General features: G+C 58.0%; 1 long non-coding RNA gene across 2 annotated transcripts; it reads right to left on the reverse strand.

Annotated features, from left to right (window-relative positions):
- Window positions 1-1657: 1657 nt before the first annotated feature.
- LOC125960498 (uncharacterized) lies at window positions 1658-5232 on the reverse strand. Of its 2 annotated transcripts, none has more exons than XR_007470220.1 (3): window positions 5142-5232; window positions 3443-3604; window positions 1658-2095 (listed from the first exon to the last, which is right to left on the reverse strand). It is a non-coding gene; the product is annotated as an uncharacterized LOC125960498 (long non-coding RNA). The 2 variants fall into 2 exon arrangements; XR_007470219.1 differs by lacking the exon at window positions 1658-2095 and adding an exon at window positions 2253-2334.
- Between the last annotated feature and the right edge of the window lie 750 nt (window positions 5233-5982).

Raw genomic sequence — 5982 nt, forward strand, 5'->3', positions numbered from 1 at the left:
GGACCTTATCGCCTGGACTGGCCGTTTGATCATGTTGCCATCTTGGGATTTGCTCACTCTTGCGGGGCTCGGGGATATCTCTGCATGACAGCCCAGTGGGGACTGTGACAGCGCGCTTTATCTGATCCTCGGGGAAATAATTTTCTGAGTCATCCGAGACGTGATGGCTTCTGAAGGCTGCCAACTCCCCGCAGTGGAAAGGCCCGTGAACCTCCACCAAGAAGACATCATCATGGGAGGAACTCTGGGCAGGAAACCCCACTTCTGAGTTTCAAAGGCTGCTCACGTAAGTCCCTGGCAGGGATGGAAAGATAGTGGCGGATGGAGTTTGGCATCCCCCAGGAGACATTTCATGACAATGCGAGCTCTTTGGGGCCAGATGTGTCCTAGTCCTGGCTGTGTGCCTGGTTCCAAGGGCAGTGCATGGTACCTGCGAAGCTCAGGGAGTGCTGTGCTTTGCTGGTGGTGGGTGTTGTCTCAGCGAAGTTGCCGTCAGTCAGGGTCTGGATGTAGCCCCCTGGGGCTCAGACTTGATCACACATAGATGGGCAGCTCACGAGAGACAAGGGTAAAATCCACACGGCAGGGCTTTGATTTTCAACTCTACGAGGCAGGAAGTGGAAACCTCCCAGTCTCTGCCTGTAGAGAGTTTATTGGTTGTCAAGTTATATCCCATTCACTCCTACTGTCATTCCATCCATCAGAGCATCAGAAGCTCTTTCTAAGATCGTGGTAACAGGCTCCCAAACCCCAGCGCAGCCCCAGCCTTGCCACCTTCGCTTTCAGACCACCTTCTGTAGGCCAGCCGCCTTGCTCCACGTGGCCTGCAGCCCACGGACAAGGACTGTCTTTTATCTCTTCGCCAGCTGGATGGATTTCTAACTCTGGACCGCACCTGGAGGGTTGGGCTGGGCACGGCCCTGACGTCAGCAAGATGCTCCCCTCCCCACAAAAGGATGAAATGGGCCTCCTCGTCCATGAGGTCAGGACCAGGGCCACAGCGGGGACACCACTGCAGTGGGCTGGGTTCTGAGACATGGCGTCTGACATGATGGAAAATTCCATGAAGCTGGAAACCCCTGAATGTCCAGGCCGTGCAGTAAGGGTGCTTGGGCCCTTTCCTGGGCTTCCTACGGGCTCCAGCCCCTCCCTGGCTCCCCTGATGTCGGCATGCAGTTTGCAGACAGGAGCGCAGGGAGCTCAATATGGTGCCGGAGCTGCAGGTAACGACACCAGGCGGCCATGGAGCTAGTGTGCTCGGCCGCCAGTGCTCATCGGCTTCATGAGTGGATGGTGAGTGAGTGCCTGGCGCCCCCCACTGTTTACTGAGCACCCGTCCTGTGCCAGGCTCTGCACGGGGCACGTGGTCACAGCAGGAGTCCGAGAGATGAGTGCTGGCCTGTCTGGTGACAACAGTTATCCAGCTGCCCACGTGCTGGCCCGTGGTGGCTTCTGGACTAGACACGGGGTCACAGGGAGATGAGGGGTTCTGCCCCCACGGGGCTCACCGTGGTCGGAAGCAGACGTGGGCCCAGCGCAATGAAGGGAGTGGGACTCATTCCTCTAATGCCCTGCTTTCTCTCCACTTAACGGCTGGGCTGGGGCAGCCTTGTGTGCCCCTCTCGGGGTTCAGCCTGCAGACAGTTGATTTGGCCGCTGCACTTCTGTGCTCGGAGGTGGCTTAGGGCTCCGGATAGGAGCACTTCTTCAGCTTCCGTCCCTGGTAGAGGCTGAGGCACTGAGGCAGCATTTTTGGCCTGGTTGCTATGTCCACCCCGAGCTGTGTTTCCTTGTCTGGCCTCAGGGTTGGAGGCAGCCTGTCTGATCCCCTCGCCCCGGATGTGGATGGAGACAGAGCTGTGGGCAGTGGACGGTGACACGGACAAGGGACTCCCACAAGGAAAACTCTTTACCTGGACGTGTGACCTTGATGCCCGGGGGCCCGCTCTGAGGCTCCGGGTCCAGGTTGGGCTCTGGCATAGGAAACAGTCAGGCACGGCTGGCCCCCACTGACCTCTCCACCGGATCAATCTGATGACAGGGGCGGGGCTGTGGAGGGGGCAGTGCTTGGCACACAGCAGGTGACGGCAGGTAGCTGTGGAAGGAACGAATGCCCAAGAGAAGCAGTGACCTGTGAAGAGCAGGGCTGCATCCCATGTGGGGAAGAGGCGGGGTCATCACAGCAGATTCTTTAGCGAGGACGCGTCCCCCACTGGTACTTAAATGGTAACATCATGGTGAAGTGTAACACGGCACGAGAAGAGCGTCCAGCACGAATCGAGTCCTCACGTGGACGGGGGATGGTTCTGAGCATTTCAAGTGAATGAACTTGTCCTGATCCGACAGCAAAGCACCATGTGGCTTTGTCACTTGTGGCCATTTTACACACCAGGAAGTGACACAGAAAACACAGGTGGGATGTTGAGATCTAAGGGATGCATCTTGTCCAACATGGAGGAACTGTTGGGGTGATAAGCAGGCTGGTGGGCGGGGGAGGTGAGGGCAGTTCTGAGTCCCCAGGACAATCGGAGGCTGGCTAAGGATGCAGGCATGGAGTCGGCGGTCTGAGCGGCCGGCGGCGACAGGAGTGGAGAGCTGGGGCAGAGGGATGGGAGCTGGGGGGTGGAGTGGGCAGTGTTGGGGGACAGAGGAGAGGAGGGACTGCATTGGACACGGCCGGGGGAGATGCTGGACGCTCAGGGCAGAGGCCCGCAGCACAGAGACTGCACACAGAGCTTCGGGAGATTTCTGGGGAATCATGGAGCTGGACAGAGAGAGCCTGGGATGACAGAGCAGTAGGAGGAACCATGGGAGAGAAAACAAGAGCGGCCGCAGCGTCCTGGGCTGCTGGGGGTCTCTGTGAGATGGGCTGAGACTTCCGCTTTGAACCAAAATGAAAACGTCTCTGCAGACGTTGGTGGCAGCGTGGGTGCACGCTGAGGACAGGGTGGTAACACCGGGATCATTCCTGCAAGATGAGCTTGAGGGTGAGGGAGAGAGAGTGATGTGGGGCTGGGGCTTCGAGAGCCTTTTTCTTAAACTTGCTCTCAGAGGACAGGGCGTGAGCAGCTTATGAGCTGATCTGATGGCGCTGGGGGAGCAGAAGAGGTAGGCGTGGTGGGGCAGGTCACAACCCAGAGACCCCAGGAAGCCGGATGCCGTCTTCAGGGTGATTTCAGCACCCAGGTTTGGCCTCCCACTGGGGTGAGGGTTCCAAGCTGGCCTCGGTGTCTGGGTGAGGGTCTCAGGGTTGTCTCCACACCTTACGAAGCTGCCAGGAAGTCCTCCCAGCGTGGGGAGGGTCTGGCCTCCCGTGGGTGCACCTCGAGCTGTGGGGAGCAGCAGGCGGAGCCTGGTGGGCAGGACTCTCCCTAGAAGGACCTCATTCCTAGGACCCAACCGAAGCCCACTTGGCTCACCAGGTGAGGAGCAGGTAACTTACCTGTGGGACCCGCCAGGGTGTGGGGTGGGGCGGGGGCGGGGCTTCTTCTCCATGCCCCGCTCCTCCTGTGTTCTGTGTTCCTGGAGCTTCTATTTGCTATTTGAGCCTTGGTGTCTCCCAATTTACTTTACTCAAGGGTTGGAGTTCATGTGCAGGGCCCGCCTGGAGAGAGCAGTGCCCACTGCAGCCTTTCCCCTCTCCCTCAGGGCGGGTAACGGGGCATCACGACAAGTGGGGAGCTCCCAGGGCAGCGTAACGGCCCCCAGGGTGGGGGTGGGACAGACCAGATGTCCCTGTCCTGGGATAAAATTGGATCCCAGGGGAGAGGATGCAGGTTGACCGCCTGCCCTGCAGTTCTGTGCAGGACAGCCAGCCCTTCGGCTATTTGAGAAGAGGGGTCTGAGTCCAGGGCCCTGATGCTGTGGGGAGAGGGCTCTTCCCCAGCTCCAGAGCGGGAGCATTCAAGGCTCTGTGGTTCCCAGGCTGCCCTGGGGGCTGATCGCTCACCAGGAGGGGACCCTGGGACTTGGGCAGAAGGCTCTCCTAGGACAACATCCTGGCCACAGCTTTCACAGGAGTCTGCAGTGATGCACCTCTGCGAGTGTCTGAGGGAGTCCATACGGGCAGACAAGGGGACCGAGGCTCAGGCTGGGTCCACATACCAGACCAGACTTCTGATGAGGGAGGCGGGGCTTGGACCCAGGTTCTGTGTGACTCCCAAAGCCGAAGGGCAGATGGCTGCCCCACCGAGCTGCATCAATGCCACAGAGGGACAGGAAGGACCCCTACGGTCACCTCCCCTAGTCACTAAGGCTGAACACAGGAAACCAGCTGCCCAGGAAGGTGGCGGGCCGAAACCCCAAAAGCCGGCAGGGAAAGCAGAGCAGCGGCAGAGGGACCGTCCAGGATGGTCTTGGCCTCCCTGAGGCCTCCCTGCTCTGCTACTCCTTCGTGGATGAATGGAACGTGGACCCTGCCCTCTTCACAGCAGGCCCTCTCGTGGTGCCACCTCCTAGCCTGGGGAGCCCCTCTTGCTGGGGTAAACCCCCAGAAGGTAATGGGAAAAATGGGAACCTCTGCTTGCTCCATGGTGCCACCCTACGTGGGAGTGGCCTTCAGTGCTGCTGCGGGGTTAATGACCATCACACAGCAGGCAGAACGGCGACCCTGCATCAGGGAGGCCTGTCATCCGGGAGGGAGAAGGACCAGGCTCTCGGGGTCAAATGGGTCCAGAGCACTTTGCAGCCATTGGGTCCTATAACGTAACTCCTCCCAAGGTGGTGGAGGGACGCCGTGGTGTCAACGTGAACTAGCAGGTGATATTATTCTCGGGTGAGATTCAAGCCCTGACCCTCTCCTTCCCCATCTTCTTCTGAGTGGCCCCTCAATGCCCCTTACCTATCCTGCTGGCCTGGCTTTTCCTCCAGTGAGAAGCAACCGTTAGACCTTTGAATGAGTGTCTCTTCCTGCCTGAGTGTCCTCACCCGAGTTCTTGTCCTGCCTGATAAGGCCACAGGGATCTCGCTTTCGAAGACCGCCTTTCATACATGGGGCCAGAGTGGTTATAGGACCCAGGCTTCGATTACTCCAAAGAGGCCCCTGTGACATGTCTGAGTTACTCCTTGGATTAGTCAGCTCAGGCCGCCATAAGAAAGGCCCACACGTGGGGCAGCTTAAACAACAGAAATGATTTCCTCACATTCTGGAGGCGGGAAGTCCAAGGTCAAGTGCTGGTTCCTCCCGAGGCCTCTCCCCTGGGCTTGTAGACACTGTCTTCTGCCCACGTCCTCACATGGTCGTCCCTTCATTTGTGTCTGTGTCCTGATCTTCTCTTCTTATAAGGACGCCAGTCATATTGGATCAGGGCCCCACCCCACTGTGACCTCATTTACTGTGATCACCTCTGTAAAGACCCATCTCCAAATACACTCTGCTGTCCCCGGGATTAGGACTTCAACACAGAACTTGGGGGGCACATCTCAGCCCATAATGCCCATCTCGGGGGCTAGGGAGTCACCCTCCTCTGGTGTCACCCTTTCCACTCCTGCCTGTCCCATGGTTGTCGCATCAGTCGTAGGCTTTCCAGGGTTCCAGGGCGATGTTTGTCCTGGCACAGAGCAGTGGAGGAAGGCCATGCCTCCTTCCTTCCTTTGTTCCCTCCCCAGAGAAAAACCCACTTACACAACGAGCATTTGCTTGAAGGTGAGGATTCCCCATAGGGACGCCTGTGGGGAGTCCTACTCATAGGCTGTTTGCCAACCACGTGTCCTAAATCCCTGAGGGATGGTGACGGGGGAGCACGGGGGGTGGGTACAGGGAATTGGGGTGGAAACTGAGAGACTCAGACAACATGAGTCTGTGAATCATGGGAGCTGGTCTGGGTTTTCAATCTTTAATTTGCTTTATTAGTGGGCTTCATTCGTCTAACCGATACACGTTTTCTCCCACAAGAGGATAATTCTCCTTTGATCCCAAGAGAGAAACACATTCCTGGTCTTGAGACAGACAGTATTTTTACGGTATTTCTTAACGCTTTTGAG

Source organism: Orcinus orca, chromosome 11, assembly GCF_937001465.1.
Source record: "Orcinus orca chromosome 11, mOrcOrc1.1, whole genome shotgun sequence".
Lineage (NCBI taxonomy): Eukaryota > Metazoa > Chordata > Mammalia > Artiodactyla > Delphinidae > Orcinus > Orcinus orca.